We start from the raw sequence: 18,478 nt of genomic DNA, 5'->3' as shown, positions 1-18,478 counted from the left end.
CCGACCGAGTGACGTAAATGTCATGTAATATCTCAACCAGTGTCGAGAACAGTATAAACATTTCGGAAGCATCAGTTTTCAGTACGCCATCGCACTTTCATTTGAATCAGCTTACTCTATTCTATCTTTTGCCTCCTAAGTGCTGCACGCTTCTTGATGCCATAGTGGGTTTCCTACTAATGTAACCTCCTTCCTTAGTCAACGTGGGCCATGAAGCTCGTTTTTCCCGAGTTCAGAACCATATCATTAGTTACCAGTCATACCCATCTACTTTATGGTGACACTGTACCTCAAGAGGTTCTGTATTTTTATCGTCTTTAGCGTTTGTCGTCCACGTTTGACTTCAAATTAAAGGTATCTACCAGAAAGATTCTTTATGAAATAACTTCCTAAAACAAAAACTTTTATAGTTTGTTAATTTTTTTTTTATTTTTCACAACCATTGTCTCCTAATTCCTGTCCTACAGTTCGTATGCTTTGCACTTTGATTAACTACCCAAATAGCTTTACTCAACTACTACTCACAGCGTTATTGTCTTCAGTATTGCCTCATTTAGGTAATATAAATTCCATTATTCTTGTTCCACTTCCATGGATGTTCGTTGCATACGTTCTTTTAAAGTAATTCCACTGTCAACAGCAAACTTTAAAGTTTCCATTCTCTCTCCGTGAATGTTAATACGTTAGCCATTTTTTTCCTTGGTATACTTTAATTCTTTCGTTCTGTACAGATGACATAACACGTCAATAGACTGCGGATCATCTCATATCGTTCTGAACTACTGTCTGCACTTTAGGTCCTTCGACTGTTGTAATCGAAATTTGCTTTCAGTAGAAGTATTAAATAAACAATCGCGCCCTGCGTCTTACCCCAGATAACTTCAAATGAACATGCAAAAATCTTTCTCTAAACTTGCATGTGCTACAGATTTGCTTGTCAACCTATCTTCTAAGATAAATCGTAGGCTCGATATTTCCCTACGTGTTTTTCTATATCACTAGAAATCCAAAATGGTCTCCTCACCAAGCTCGTTTTCAACAGTCGTTCCTTCCTTCTGGAGATAGCTTCTCCCAGTATTCCCCCAAGTACGACTTATTAAAATAATGGTTTGGCAATACTCACCACTGTATACAGCTACCTCCTTTGATATTGGAGGTCAGCGTATTTCATCTTACATCTGCTACTTCTTCTCGCGTCGCATATACCATGCGTATCATTTGGAACCCGTTTGTCATGCCGGGTCTCTCAAGGATCTTAATATTGACCAAACCATAATTTGAGGCCCGTTTGCTAATATTTAGACAAGGGACATTATTTTGATTTGAAGTGATGGATCACGCCGTACGCTGCGGCAATCCAGTGGCGGGGATTGGGTACGGTGATTACCTGAAAATTGTTATCTGCCATTACGTCTTGTGGCGACAGTGAATTACGCAGGAGGTAGTGTTATGGTGTGGGGGTAGTTATTGGGGTTAGGAGGTGGTCCGCTTATTGTAATTAAGAAAAATCTAACTAAAGCAGGATATTTTAGGAACCGTGTACTGCTTCCAGTCGACAAAGAGTTCAGAGATGAAAACAGTATTGGAACGACACTACATCCTGTCATAAAGCAGTATCTGTGCCACATTTATAGCGTACGTGAAATAGACTGGACTGGACAACGTCCCGACCTGAACTTAATGAAGTGTGTTAGAATATCGACATCTCTCCAGATCCCAGCGTCCAAAGTTCTACTGTTCTCTCGTTTTGGCTGATGAGATATGATGTACTGCCATTGCTCTAAAGAAACTCAGATACCGAGTTAAAACTGTTCTCAGCATCATTCAAGCAATCATAAAAGCGAAATTGGACACATCCTGTATTAATCTCCATTAATACACTGATGGGAAAGAAAAATCTATTCCACCATTTTAGAGGTTTCCAGATCACTCAGGGTTTGATGCTGCAACAGAGCATATTGAGTACATGAAATGGTGACATTTATAGCTCAGTAGCACAAGCAGTTCTGAGGTGAAAGGTATCGATACATGCTGGAAGAGCCATATCAGTACGTTGTGCAGCAATGAAGGAGCTGACGCTGTCATCCAGTCGATCGTACACATGGCGAATACTGTCCTGGGATACGTCACTCCAGGCCTGCTCGACCTGTTACGTAGTTCTGTGAGCTCTTGACCCATCGTGTCCCACACGTTCTCTATAGGACACCAGCTAGCCTGGGATTTGCTGCACGACTTGCAGTGTACGTTGAGTTTCACGGGAGTGTTTGAGTCGCATTATCCTGTTGGAACAACACATCACCTTCCTGTTCCAAAAACCACCAAAGAAAGGGGCCAACAACATTCAGATCGTATCCAACTCTTGTTAGCGTCCCCTCCAAAAACACCGAAGGTAAACGAGACTTGTAGCTTATCGCACCCCAGACCATGAGGCCTGCAACAAGGCCAGTGGCTCTTGGGCGAATGCGCTCTACGGACAGGGCTCCCCAGGTCTACCGCGTATGCGCAAAACGACCTTTACTTGCGTGCAAGTAGAGTCTGCTTTCATTGATGAAGACCACCGCTCGCCAGTCCATCTTCCAAGTGTTCCCTTGACGGCACCAGTCGAGCTGTGCTCATCCGTGCTGTGACGTAAGTGGAATGCGGGCTAGAGTCGTGCGTGCCTGTGGTCCAGCTGCTGCTAACTGGTTCGCAAAAGTTCGTGTTGACACGTCTGAGCTAACAGGCCACCTTGCTTGTGCTGTGGTTGCTTCATGATTTGCCACTGCTGCGCTTACAGTACGAAGATCCTGGCGGGCGTCGGCACTGCATGGACGAGGAGAAGCTCTCGTATGGGTGTGAGAATTTTCACGGGACCACTGATATCCCTAGTGCATCTCCGTGGCATGGTTACCCGCTTGCTACACACTTGTGCACTACTGTGGGCTTTTTGGCTGTGAGCATTCCCTTTTAAAGGGTCGACACAGGTGGGGCTCTGGTAGCTACGCCACTACGCTATGTATTGGCGGACGACGTTGAAGCCATTGTTAGTACATCTACTATCCACCAGCTTCCATATACTGTCATCGGATCAAAAACCAACTTTCCGGCAATTTAGTTGCCACCATGCTTTTGATCAGATAGCGTACAGATTGTATTCATGTTGAGGTGTTGAGATTAATGTGGATCCGCCAACATTTCTGAGGAAATCTACAGAGCAGTACGTCATGTGATTTGTCTCGCGCTCCGAACGTCGTTAAGTATGTGTAGGGCGACAATTATTGAACTATGTGACGTAAAATCGTCGTAACTTCTGGACGATTTGCGTCAGTACGTTCAAACCGCACGGTTAACTGCGGGGCATGATGAGAATTAGTATGTGAATATGGTTTGGTTTAGCGATGAAGCACACTTTCATTTAGATGAGTTCGTCAATAAGCAAAATTGGTGCATTTCACAATCGAGAGGTCTCTTTGCCCTCCATGGGTCACTGTGTGGTGTGCAGTGTCCAGTCACGGTATAATCGGTGCGATATTCAGTCATGGTGTTATATTGCTAGAGAAGGCCGAAATGCACGCTATAAGCTCACGCAGGATGGCGTGAGGTCTGAAACAGGATACGCAATGAATGCTAAAAGGAAAAGTACGTAGCTTCTGGAATACTTAACTTTAATCCATCATTTGTATACATCGTTCTTGATGAGACATGCTTCATACGATAACTATCAATTGCTATGGCGCCTTGCTAGGTCGTAACAAATGACGTAGCTGAAGGCTACGCTAACTATCGTCTCGGCAAATGACAGCGTAATTTGTCAGTGAACCATCGCTAGCAAAGTCGGCTGTACAACTGGGCGAGTGCTAGGAAGTCTCTCTAGACCTGCCGTGTGGTGGCGCTCGGTCTGCGATCACTGACAGTGGCGACACGCGGGTCCGACATGTACTAATGGACCGCGGCCGATTTAAAGCTACCACCTAGCAAGTGTGGTGTCTGGCGGTGACACCACACATGGCACAATGGCTACCGAACGGTACGTGAAGGTTTTGGAAGATGATTTCATCCCCATAATCCAAAGTGACATTGATTTCTACAAGACGTGGTTCATGCAAGACGGAGCTCGACCCCATCGAAGCAGGTGAGTGTCTACTGTCCTGGAGGAGCACTTTGGAGACCGCATTCTGACTTTGGGGTAAACAGAGACCACTGGCATGGGTCTCCAAAAATGGATCAAATAGCTCTGAGCACTAAGGGACTTAACTGCAGTGGTCATCAGCCCCCTAGAACTTCTTAAACCTAACTAACCTAAGGACATCACACACTTTCATGCCCGAGGCAGGATTCGAACCTGCGACCGTGGCGGTCGCGCAGTTCCAGACTGTAGCGCCTAGAACCGCTCGGCCACTCTCATGGGTCTCCATTGGCCGCCATATTTTCCGGGTCTGAACACATACGACTCCTTTTTGTCGGCCTATATTAAGGTGTACGGCAATAAACCCAAAACCATTGATGAGCTGAAAACAACCATTCAGGAGGTCATCGACTCCATCGATGTCCCTACACTTCAGCGGATCATGTAGAATGTCACTATTCGTCCGCGCCATAGATGGCAGGCATATCGAACATGTCATAACCTAAATCCCAGTATCTGTTGTAACGTTTACATGTTTAGTAAAATGTTTGCACTCCGTAGTTGGTAACTAATTTACGTTTCTTTTTCATATAGTTCAATAATTGTCACCCTGCAGGTATTCTGATCCCGGCTGTGAGTGTAATCTCGCGACAAGTTGCAGAAGCTCCACAGACAGGTGGCGAGGAACGCTTCATATTGTGTGAAGAGTCTTCATAATTTAGCGGACGTCACCTTTCTGTGATGGTCACCAACGGTCCTGACAAATTACATTCCTTAAGGTGATGAGAGCTGAAGCGTTTTTTCTGTTTTCATTTCCGCCAACGTTCGCCAGTTCTTTGACACCAGACGTGGTCGATTCACAGTGAGTAGCCTCACAAAGAGCTGCAGAGTGAATTGACAAAGCGTTTGCGTTTAATACGCAATCGAATGAGAGTAGCAGTGAGATTATGAAAGAGAGGAGATTATAATGTGACGTCCAGTCAACATCGAATATGGCAGGGCAGGTAGAGTGCTTTACGGACAACTTAATCTGAAGAAACTGGAGTCACTGGAGCGAAAGACTTAATCTCTGGTAATAACTCTATGCCCTACAGCATCTTTAGCGTTTACGCGTCGGATCTCTTACAGCTCCATTACGGCAAAATCGCCTTAGGTCTTCGCTATGTACATACCTCTGAGTCAATAACACAAACATCTGAGGCAATATTGCGGCAGGTCAACTGCAAATTATATTAAACGCTTGCAATAGACGGTCTCTCATTAACCAGACATCGAAGTGACATTTAAATCTAGTCTCCTTTTATGGGCAATAAAAAGGCAGCGAAATGAAAAATGGGTTTATGGATCTTTAAACATTAATAAAATGTTTTAGGATTATCGTGTTGATGAACACCAAGAAGTTCTCTTACGCGATCTTCGTCCATTTGCGACATTTACGTTTCCGTTCATGCCACTGTTAAAAATTACACCTTTTATTGTGAATTATTTGTGCTTTGTTGGCGTGTTTGTAACTATGTGTTTGCAAAAGTCTTCTCTTTGATCCTAATAGTTTGCTATCATTATTTCACTAAATACTTCCGTGAGGTAAATAAAAATAGCGTTGTACCATAATGCCTAATGTTTCTCTATGGAAAACCCGTTTCCTTCCTGGTGTTAAAGTATCACAGCTGAAAGTTTGAAGAAACGTTTCCCTTAATGATTACTTGTTTTTGTCGTTTAGCTTGACATATATTACAAAAGAGTTTTTCCCCTGCTCCAAAAGCCTGCCAACTCTAGGAATATCAAGCAGCTACCTAACATGTAATGGAATAACGACCATCCGTCTGACTTACCTGGCAACTTCAGTATATTTTACCACAACTCCTAGCACCGTACCCAAACATTCAAAAATAATGTGTAAGAATAATCGTGTGCCGGCCGCGGTGGTCTCGCGGTTCTAGGCGCGCAGTCCGGAACGGTGCGACTGCTGCGGTCGCAGGTTCGAATCCTGCCTCGGGCATGGATGTGTGTGATGTCCTTAGGTTAGTTAGGTTTAAGTAGTTCTAAGTTCTAGGGGACTGATGACCACAGCAGTTGAGTCCCATAGTGCTCAGAGCCATTTGTCCATTTAATCATGTGTTTTTGTATATAATGAGGATCACGCATATCCGTTCCATATTAAATATTTTACAAATGATGGATGGGTTACTGGGCTACTTATTACGTGAGATCTAGATAACGAAAGCCAAATGAATAAGATAGAGAGAGAAAAAGAGAGAGTGAGAGAGAGGTGGGGATGGAGAGAAGCTCTTGAAAGAAAGAGAGAAGGGGAAATTTGGAAACAAGTGGGAAAAGACTGATAGAAAAAAATATCGGCCGCGATAACCATTCGCCTATCTGTCGGACATAAATTTCTCTCAAAAAATAAAAATAATGTCAGAAAAGCACTTAATATTGAAGGTCGTAAATAGATTATCGATAATTTTAATGTATAATTTATGGAAATCATTTGCTTTGTTGCTTTTTATTCCCAGAGTCTCTGAATTAACAACAGTGTCTTGAAAAAGCCTGTATAGCTGCACATTAGTTTAAAAACTTTCTATTGTTTGTCAAAATCACTTTTATGGACTGTATTTCTAAATAATATTCGTTATATTACATAATTTTTCAGAAGTGTAACTTTGTTTGAATAATTACCTACAGTTTTTGAATTTTCTAGCTTAACGTAATACACTCCTGGAAATGGAAAAAAGAACACATTGACACCGGTGTGTCGGACCCACCATACTTGCTCCGGACGCTGCGAGAGGGCTGTACAAGCAATGATCACACGCACGGCACAGCGGACGCACCAGGAACCGCGGTGTTGGCCGTGGAATGGCGCTAGCTGCGCAGCATTTGTGCACCGCCGCCGTCAGTGTCAGCCAGTTTGCCGTGGCATACGGAGCTCCATCGCAGTCTTTAACACTGGTAGCATGCCGCGACAGCGTGGACGTGAACCGTATGTGCAGTTGACGGACTTTGAGCGAGGGCGTATAGTGGGCATGCGGGAGGCCGGGTGGACGTACCGCCGAATTGCTCAACACGTGGGGCGTGAGGTCTCCACAGTACATCGCTGTTGTCGCCAGTGGTCGGCGGAAGGTGCACGTGCCCGTCGACCTGGGACCGGACCGCAGCGACGCACGGATGCACGCCAAGACCGTAGGATCCTACGCAGTGCCGTAGGGGACCGCACCGCCACTTCCCAGCAAATTAGGGACACTGTTGCTCCTGGGGTATCGGCGGGGACCATTCGCAACCGTCTCCATGAAGCTGGGCTACGGTCCCGCACACCGTTAGGCCGTCTTCCGCTCACGCCCCAACATCGTGCAGCCCGCCTCCAGTGGTGTCGCGACAGGCGTGAATGGAGGGACGAATGGAGACGTGTCGTCTTCAGCGATGAGAGTCGCTTCTGCCTTGGTGCCAATGATGGTCGTATGCGTGTTTGGCGCCGTGCAGGTGAGCGCCACAATCAGGACTGCATACGACCGAGGCACACAGGGCCAACACCCGGCATCATGGTGTGGGGAGCGATCTCCTACACTGGCCGTACACCACTGGTGATCGTCGAGGGGACACTGAATAGTGCACGGTACATCCAAACCGTCATCGAACCCATCGTTCTACCATTCCTAGACCGGCAAGGGAACTTGCTGTTCCAACAGGACAATGCACGTCCGCATGTATCCCGTGCCACCCAACGTACTCTAGAAGGTGTAAGTCAACTACCCTGGCCAGCAAGATCTCCGGATCTGTCCCCCATTGAGCATGTTTGGGACTGGATGAAGCGTCATCTCACGCGGTCTGCACGTCCAGCACGAACTCTGGTCCAACTGAGGCGCCAGGTGGAAATGGCATGGCAAGCCGTTCCACAGGACTACATCCAGCATCTCTACGATCGTCTCCATGGGAGAATAGCAGCCTGCATTGCTGCGAAAGGTGGAATACACTGTACTAGTGCCGACATTGTGCATGCTCTGTTGCCTGTGTCTATGTGCCTGTGGTTCTGTCAGTGTGATCATGTGATGTATCTGACCCCAGGAATGTGTCAATAAAGTTTCCCCTTCCTGGGACAATGAATTCTCGGTGTTCTTATTTCAATTTCCAGGAGTGTATGATGGTCATAACGTATTCAACACATTTTCACGTAAAGCACCTCCTAGGCTCTTCTTCGGGCGCTCAATCGTCTTACCATGCAAATATCAATCCATGTTTTCGTCTTCCCGGTGTGAGAGTGTACCCGTGCTCTGAGCTTAACAGAAAATTTAACTACCGTACTGTGTTATCGGTATCCTTTACTACCTTAAGAACAAACGTTTTCCTTGGGCACCATAAGTACTCATACGAATGCATTAAGTCCTCGTGTGCACTAGACAACAGAGTGCCTTAGAAATATGAATCATACATTATTTTTAAATAAGAGCTTAAACGTGTCGTTATGCTTTTCTTTTAAGAGGAATATGATAACAAATCACACAACAATTACGGATTGTAGTAACAATTTGTCGTCTGTATGAGGAAAGATTTTCCGCTTCACTGTAACCAAGATAATCTGTATTGTCCTGGTCACAATTGTATTGATATTTGTCATACAATAGGATGATTTATATCGCACAAAAAGGCACTATGACTAAGAATGGAGCTGCTGATCATGTATTTTGATGAGACTTTGAAATTTTGCAGAGGTCCCTGTCCTAAGTATTTGGCTAGCGGCTTTCAGGCGACAGCCCTCATTTTCAGAGAAAATCGATGCTTCCTACCTCCTACACCCATAACGCCAGTTTTATCTCGACACAGCGAGCGTAGTGCAGGTGCTAAGTGTTACTGCCACCACCTTGGCAATGCTGGCTCAAATGCTGTCCATTTGCTACTATTTTCTTTTCATTACACAAAATCTCATTAATTTCTTTGACAGGAAAAATTCTTCAAAAAATGGCTCTGAGCACTATGGGACTTAACAACTATGGTCATCAGTCCCCTAGAACTTAGAACTACTTAAACCTAACTAACCTAAGGACAGCACAGAACACCCAGCCATCACGAGGCAGAGAAAATCCCTGACCCGCCGGGAATCTAACCCGGGAACCCGGGCGTGGGAAGCGAGAACGCTACCGCACGACCACGAGATGCGGGCTTCTTCAAAAATAGTCATTTTCATAATTTCATTAGCAAATGCCAGCTGGCGATTTCACTTTTGGAACAAAACCTACGACGAGCTATGAGACAGGAGTGATGAAACTTTCTGCAGGACCTGACCATCATTTTGCAGGGCATTGGTCAAGCAAGTGCAGTGCAAGCTGTTACTGATTTGTTTGACTGATGGGGCTGCTGAGTGCTATACCATCTACTGCACTCCCCTAACTTAAGCCCTCGTGAGTTCAATCCGATTTCTAAAGTGAAGGAAACACTTCACGGCATTCGCTTCAGAACTGCTAAAAATTCGTTGGGCAATAGACCGTGCCACCCGAACTGTCAACACAGCTGGCACTGCTAAGAGTATCCTACGACTTCCACATCGCTGGCAACTAGTTATACACAATGCCGGTGACTACTTTGAAGGTCAATAAAACAGAAACCCGCATCTATTTTGTACGAGCTGTAAATAAATAGTTGCCACTATTACACTTCTAACCCTCCTACATGCAAAATCGCGAGTTCGAGTGCTCTTCTTCTTTCATTTTTTAATAAGAATTTCTGGTGTCTGCTAAGACTGTCAGTCTGATGGAACCTTACAAAAAATATGCTTCACTTTCCAACCCCCCGGTAATGTCACAATCTTCCAAAACAGTTCCACAAGTGTGCTTGTAGCTCAGGAAAACTAAACTGAGAGAAGGCCTTGTTGGCCAATAAATATGCAGATGCTGGAAATAATTTTAATCGACGTATAACATAGCAAAGAAGAATCAAATGAGTTAGCGACAATGTCTGGCTTCTGAGAGTCGAAAAACAACGAAACTTTTGACTTTTTTCAGTTTTTCGTTTATAACACGGAAACTATGTAACTACAAAAAATTTCTGAAACGACAAACTGACAGAACATAAAATTTCGAGTAGATTGACCTACTTAAAAGCCAAAATCGATTCTGCCATGTAATCAGAATCGACCGTCGGATGTCGGTAATTTTTAACAAATCATCGGAAAAGTGAGTCAAGCTCATGTTCCAGCGCCTTTATTTGCAAAACTGTTTCTCCAGACGTAAAGTGTCATGGGTGAAAGATATGGTTCACCAAAAGGACCTCCTACAATTTGAAATTTCCTCACTCCTTTGAAAAGACATAAATGAAAGCGTGAGAGTATTCATACTGCTAAATTCATACAACGACTTTTTTTTCTGAAGTCACTTTTGAACGCCAAATGATCCACATCTGCGTAGATACTCAAATTTAATAGAAATTTAGTGAGGTACCCTACCTACCTATGTAGGCAGTTAACCTCTATTTATGAATATAATTATTCAGGTAGGTAGTTTATGGTGTTTTGTGTTAATTATCTGTGTTTATGGTAGTCATACAAGGTATATCTAACAAAAGGGAAAAAAGCACGGAAAATGCTCAAAGATATAACTTTAAGGTAGTGGAGATTCTGAGGAAAAACAGATTTGTGCTCGTAAAAGCCGTGTACTGTACAGTGTAGATTACCAGTGAGCCAGTCCCTGTTGGTCGTGATACAGATTTCCGTCGACCTGCTTTCCATCTGAAGTCAGCACCAGAGTGAGTTAGACCAATACTCGTTAACTCTTTCTCATGATAATTCGTAAGAGAAGATTATCGGTCTTGTTGAGACTGTTGAGTGCAGTCATTCTTAAAATGACAAAAGCAACACAGGCTGCATCATTGATGGTGCGTTCCGCTTACACCAAGTTGTGTGGAATCCTGATGGGGTGTTTCCCCCATCGTTGGAAAGTACGAAGAACCACGTCAAGAAAACCTTTGGGTGCACTTTGATCATAGTGTTTCATTGGTACTCTGAGGAGGGAGCTGAGACTGGCCCAAAGAGCCCACACTGCGACATCCGCTTCTTTGTTGAGATAGTGTCACCAACTATGCCCAAAGGACGTTACTTTCTAAACGAAATTAGTAACAAACACCTTATCTGAACATTGACAGAGAATTATATGGTGAAGGGTACCAGGTGAAGTAGGCCATTGAGGATGCAGACCTCTTGATTCTTGGCACAGCCATAGAAATTTCGAGAGAGGAGTGCCACTTCTTCATTATCGAGGAGCATACTGGTTTGTGCGTCCAGCTGATTGAACACGTAGCTGATAGTAATGAGCAGGAAGAACATGTCACCAATATTTTCCTTACGAAACCTGGAAAATCCAAGCAAATCACATTCATTTAAAAGTTCTAAGCTCCCTGAAGAAGCCAAAGAAAGTTGTAGGGAAGCAGCCTACTCTCGCCGTAGTAAATTCACATCAGTCTTTCCATTGTGTGCCAGCCTAGTCTGCTGTAATAAGCTCTGACGTCATAAATGTTGCGCAATACTTTAAAAATCAAGTAAACAACCTGAAACGGTTCTAGCATATCAGGAGTAATACTAAAACAATATGTGTTGAATGTCAGTTCAATAACTTTAACCATTTTTGAAATTGGGACATTTTCCTGTAAAAATCATTGGCGCAACAGAAAAGAGCTAGAGACTTAAAAATTTATATTTAGATTCCTTTTTCATAATAATTCAATAGAAACATTACTTTGGATCTCACAAATTAAAATTTTAGTGGAAATTCATGATTTTCTGGTTTTTGTCTTAAAAATTAAGGAAGCAAGATAGATTAAGTAGGCTAATAAATAAGGCTAGGATGTTTATATTTAAGTAGAATGGAGATCCGCTATAACCATAAAGATGTGAGAAGTTTCAACTGAATCACTATAAAACTATAGCGATAGCGTATCTCCAAAGGGCACGTTCAGAGCACGTCTACTGCGTATAGTGTAATTAAATTAATTCTCTCGCCCAAAATATTTTACTTAGCCACGTCAGACTTTTATTATGATTACTTACCTGTGTGCTGATTGCACATTTAAATTGAGAGCTTCATCGTCCATCAGCAAAGGAAGCAATGATTTGTTCAATAACTTGATGTGGTGCATTACTAGCCCAGCGGCTAGTCGGGAGAGCCGATTTGATCACGCGTTCCCTTAGCCGTCCGCACCGCGGCTTTATATATAAGAACGCTGCGCGAGGAAGTAACGCCCTAGTTCTCTCCAGACGCTGAATAGCACACCATCTGTGTCGGGAGTCGCGTCGCGTCGGTATCATTGCTATCTAACTCCTCAGAGCTATAAGCTGCATCTATAAGTGTATTTCTCAGATGAAGTGGGCACTAGGAATTCTAATTACAGGCTTCACGTTTTGCTAATCACTTTCTGGTTGCCAAAATTGTAGTTAGAGAGCCAGTGTTGAGAACGGCAAAAAACAGCATGAATAATAGGAACATTTTAAACAACATAATTTCCACCCACCGCCCCATATATGGTTAAACGGCGGGGAATTGCATCCTTTCTTCATTACAATTTTACATTTATATAACAATTAATTCCCACCAGCCACCCCTCATATGGTGCCTCGGCCGGGAACACTGCAATAATTTCTACATTCTACATTACATTTATAAAACAAATAATTTCCACCAGCCGCCCCACAAAGTGTTATTTATTTATGCCCTCAGTGGTTCTGAGACAACCTGTACATTCTTTCCACAGGGCCTAATCAAATTTAAAAACATGTTACAAAAGAGCGCGAACCTTCAACACGTCGCCTCAGAGCTCATGGATGCCAGCGCCACTTCTGGTAATGTCGCTGAGACAGGAGTGAAATTCATTTGTGTTTACACACGGCTAGCAGCTCCAAAACATTGAATGAAATTCGTCTGCAGCTGTTCCAGGAAGCTTCATCGAACAATAATAACTTCAGATTTGGATTCCTGCCTCCCACCAAGGCTGCCGCTAAACAGCACTCCCTCAGCGTCTACTTACAGGTTCAGATCTGGAGCAACAAGCAGATGGGTCCAAAAAACAAGAAGCTTCTCAACACAGTACACCGAAGGAGCAAGAAGGGGTGCCAAACAGCTTGTTCCTGCAGGAAAGGGTCCATAAAGTGCTTGGCTATATGCAGCGATTTCAAACGGCTTTCATGCGTTAACTCCCTCACAGAAGAGGACATCATCTTTGATTGGACGCAAATCGACGATGAGGTTTACATTTTCGAAGATCAATCACATGCCAGAAGAACACGAAGAATTGGATGACAGTGTTTCTTCTCCGGAACCATCTTCCGCGGAAATCAGAATTATGTGTCGTCATTTAACCCTTCTATTATCGTCTTAGACTAATATCGTAAGTGACGTTCATCTTCATATTTTCGCGGCGCAATCACTGTTCCATAAAATTTTGGACGTCTCAGCAGCGTAAATTTCTCTGCACGTACACCAGAAATTTTATGGAACAGTATGGTAATTAATTAACATTAATACGTACATCAAAATGCATAAGTAGATACCAAACTTAATGGGCATTAAATTACAATATCTGGACGAATGTGGATGGTATAGCGTTCAAAAGTAATTTCACTTCAGAAAAACTGTTGTAACAGGAATTTTTTATTTGCATCTTTACAAAATAGTGAGTGAATTCTAAAATTTATGAATTATTTTTAGACCTAATTTGATGCTCCGTAACATTTATAAACGACATTTTCATTTGGTTTAGCTGTGTTTCACTTACAGGCATTGGAGCATGAGCATGATTCACTTTTCCGCCAAGTTGGAAAATTTTGGCTATTTTTGACGATCGAATGTTGCTACACGGCTGAACCAATTTCAACTTTTAAGTAGGTCATTCTACGCAAAAGCTTTCTTCTGTCAATTATATCCTTTGAACATTTTGTTGTAGCGGGTGTCGTTTTTGAGGTAAGAGCGAACAACTGAAAGTAGTCCTAAAATTACGTGGCTTTTCGGCTCTTAAAAGTTTGGCACGAGACAAAAACTGATGTAGAGTTATTTAACTCATATTTGGAATGCCTAGCGCTGATTAATATAATTTCCAGATTGTGTACAATGAGGTGACAACTCATGGGAGGCCTAACACCGTATCAGACCCGCTTTTGTCCGAAGTGTATTGCAGTAACTCGAAATGACATAGACTCAACAATTCGCAGGAAGTCCCCTTCAGAAATACTCAGCCATGCTGTCTTTATAGCCAGCATGATTGCGAAAGTGTTGCCGGTTCAGGATATCATGCACGAACTGACTTCCGATTATGTCGTATAAACGTTCGATGGGATTCACGTCGAGCGATTTGGGTGGCCACATCGTTCACTCAAATCGTTCAGAATGTTCTTCAAACTAAACGCGAACAGTTTGTCATCGAGGGGAATATCAATGTTGCTTTCGACCACACAGAGGAACAACTGATCAAATATTTGTGATAAGACAAATGATGGAAAAGTTCTATGAATATGGTATAGATCTGCATTTCCTATTCATTGACTTCAAACAAGCCTTTGACAGCATAAATCGGCAAGAACTATACGGAGTACTGATAGAAGTTGGTATATCTTCTAAATTAATAAGACTAATCAGAATGACAATGACAGTGACAAGAGCAAAAGTAAAGGTCCTTAGCAGAACAATTGAAAGCTTTGACTTTAATGAAGGTGTCAAGCAAGGGGATAGTGTCTCCACTGTCCTATTCAATATAGCCCTGCATAGTGTAGTAAATAAAATCAACAAAAGAGGCACCATATTTATGAAAACTGGCCAGATATGTGCATACGCTGATGACATTGCTATAGTAGGAAGAAATACCAATACACTCCTAGAAACATACCGGGCAATGGAAACAGAAGCCTTAAAAATTGGCCTCATAGTAAATGAAAACAAAACAAAATATATGGTAATGTCACAATCTGAGGCCAGAATAACCCCTAAAAACCTAAACAACAGTGGAAAATGCTTCAATGGGAGCCCTAATAACAAATGATAACAGTATTGGAATGGCTATAAGGGAAAGAATACAAGCAGGAAACAGATCTTACTTTGCAAATATGCAACTTTTCAAAAATAGCCTTGTTACAAGAAAAACTACACTGCTAATATATAATTGCCTAGTTCGCCCAGTAATCACATACGGCTCAGAGGTATGGACGTTGACAGAACACGATAAAAATGCGCTAAGGACCATTGAGCGGAAAATACTATACAAAATCTATGGGCCAATAAGGGACGAAGAAGGCTGGACAATACGTTACAATGCCGAATTACAAGAATTAATACAAGGCAGGTATATAGTAAAATTTGTGAAATCACAGCGAATACGATGGCTAGGACACTTGGAGAGAATGGCAGAGGATAGAATTCCAAAGAAAATGATGAAAGGTATCATCCATTCAGTTAGGCGAAAAGGGAGACCTAGAGGAAGATGGATCGACGAGGTAATAATGGCTATCACAAGTATGAGAATCCGGGGGTGGAAAAGAGCAGCAAATAACCGAGAAGTGTGGAGGAAGATTGTTGAAGAAGCCAAGGCTCACCAAGGGCTGTAGCGCTACTGAAGAAGAAGAGAAGTTTGCGAACACCGGCCACATTGCGCGCGCCACTGGCCGTATGTTGCCAGCCACCATCCGCTGTCCGACCAGGTGATTGTGGCGAGGCGCACATTGGGTGCGTTTATACTCTGTCACTGGCTAGCACAAAACTGATTGCTGCTACAGTCACCTTTTCCCCGTGAAATAACTTCTATAAACGGAGTGAATGGAGCGCTGTACATAACAACAGGCTGACACTAGGACATTGTCAATTGTAAATTTGCTTTGGTAAGTTCTAGCAATTATTATGCAGCTGCACACTGTATCGTACTTCGCATTGTTGAATCTTTTGAATATTGTTTAAGCGTCAGAAAACAATCGTAAGTGGGAAAAGGCCTTACATATCCGACGTATTGCGTGCGTAATGATTAATAGAGTGTTGAAAGCAACGCAAGCAACAGACGCTGCTCGAAATATTTTATTGTGTGTGGGGCATATTTTATAGCAATGATCACGTCAGTAACATATCATTTTTTCCAAGAAAGATAGTTCTGATGTAAATGACTTTCCACTTTCAGGGAGTCGCGATAATTGACATATTTAATGAACTACAGACATTTAAGCTTTCTTCGAGGTTCAGGACTAGCGTGTAGAATGTTTTCTACAACTGTGCTACCGTTTCCCTGTGCTTATGTTGGGAAGGATACAGTGTGCATCCGATGATCAGAATTTTGGCGAAATTCGAACATTATTTTCCTTGTACAATGACTTATAAGACTAATGGGAAAGTCATCACATAGAACTAATTTTTGATTTTTCTATAAACTGAAGTCATAACTCTCTCTAGCATGAACAGAAACGTCATTAAATCAAACCCAGCTGTTGATTAGTACAATTAAAAGTTTAGTTTCTCTAAATTCAGCTGCCTCTGCACAACATTCAATAGCTGACTCAGTGCAGTGCTTTAACATATCAATATATTCAAAGAGAATACCATTTTTCATATATAACATCTTCGCTCCGCATTTGAAGCACACATTGTAACGCTAGTGAACATTAGTACCGTTTTTGGATCAGAAATGATTAATTGATGTTAGTGGACTGCCTTTAAGACGACAAGTTATGATCAGTAAGTTTGAACGCTGTCGAGTAATAGCGCTACAAGTGTAAGTAGGATGTTTAGGTTTTTATGTTGGTTCAAAAATGGTTCAAATGGCTCTGAGCACTATGGGACTCAACTGCTGAGGTCATAAGTCCCCTAGAACTTAGAACTACTTAAACCTAACTAACCTAAGGACAACACACACATCCATGCCCGAGGCAGGATTCGATCCAGCGACGTAGCGGTCGCGCGGTTCCAGACTGTAGCGCCAGAACCGCTCGGCCACCAGCGGCCGGCTTTTATGTTGGTAACGCCACGTGGTGCACTGTATGAAAATCGCTGACTGCGCTGTGTGCAGTCTGTGGCTGGTTGGACTCATTGTTGGAATATTCGCTAGCGAAGCGTTGGGCTGTTGGATGTGAACAGCGTGTAGTGTTGGGCAGTTGGATGTGAACAGCGTGTAGCGTTGGGCAGTTGGAGGTGAGCCGCCTGCAGTGGTGGATGTGGGGAGAGAGATGCCAGAATTTTGAGAGGTTACTATGAGCGGACGATCTGGACGTGTGTCGGTCAAAAGAAGGAAATTTCTAAGACTGGATGTCATGAACTGTTATAATGACTTTTGAACACTATTAAGATAAATATATCGTTTGTGTTGTTTGTTCTCTATCAAAATCTTTCATTTGCTAATTATGCCTATCAGTAGTTAGTGCCTTCAGTAGTTAGAATCTTTTATTTAGCTGGCAGTAGTGGCACTCGCTGTATTGCTGTAGTTCGAGTAAGGAAGATTTTTGTGAGGCAAGTGATTCATGAAAGGTATAAGTTATTGTTAGTCAGGGCCATTCTTTTGTAGGGATTATTGAAAGTAAGATTTCGTTGCTCTAAAAATATTGTGTGTCAGTTTAGCGATGATCAGAATAAGTAAAGAGAAAACTGTCTGAGTACGCTTAGTTTCGCTCGGCTGTTGGAAAATCAAATAACGCAAGAGTTTTCCAGCAATGTCATTCTTTACATACGAAGGGGAAGTTTCATAAGAAACTGGATGTTCCTTCTGCGGTATTGCTGAAATACTTGGCAAGAATGTAACGAGTGTAGATGATTGCTGGCAGCGGTGGCCACGAAGATGTAGGGTTGAAAGAAGACCGGGCACCGGATGGCCATTGGTATTACCGAAAGGGAAGACCATCATCTTTTGCATATCGGTCAGGCGAATCGTAACTGCATCTGCAGCAGCAGTTTGACAGCAGTAGTCACCACTACGACACAACCAACTATTACAAAACGGTTATTTCAAAGAGAGCTCCGAGCCAGACACCCTGTAGCGTGAATTCCACTGACTCTAAACCACCATCGTTTGTGTTGTCAAGAGAGAGCACGTTGGAGTGCAGTGCGGAAACTTGTTGTCTTATGTGATCAAAGCTGGTTCTGCCTCGGTGCCAGTGATGGCCGTGTCGGCCAGAAGGAGGCCAGTTGAGCATCTGCGACCTAGCTGTCTGCATGCTAGACACAATGAACCTACTTCTGGAGTTATGCCCTGTGATGAGATTTGGTGTGACAGCCGGAGCACTCCCATGGTCATCCCACACACCCTGACTGCAAATCTGCACGTCAGTCTGGTGACTCGATCGGCTGTGCTACCATTCACAAGCAGCATATCAGGGACTGTTTTCCAACAGGATAGCGCTAGTCCAAATACCACTGTTGTAGTCCACCAAGCTCTACAGGT

Source organism: Schistocerca serialis, chromosome 8, assembly GCF_023864345.2.
Source record: "Schistocerca serialis cubense isolate TAMUIC-IGC-003099 chromosome 8, iqSchSeri2.2, whole genome shotgun sequence".
Classification (NCBI taxonomy): domain Eukaryota; kingdom Metazoa; phylum Arthropoda; class Insecta; order Orthoptera; family Acrididae; genus Schistocerca; species Schistocerca serialis.
Note: the sequence above shows the minus strand (reverse complement) of the source record.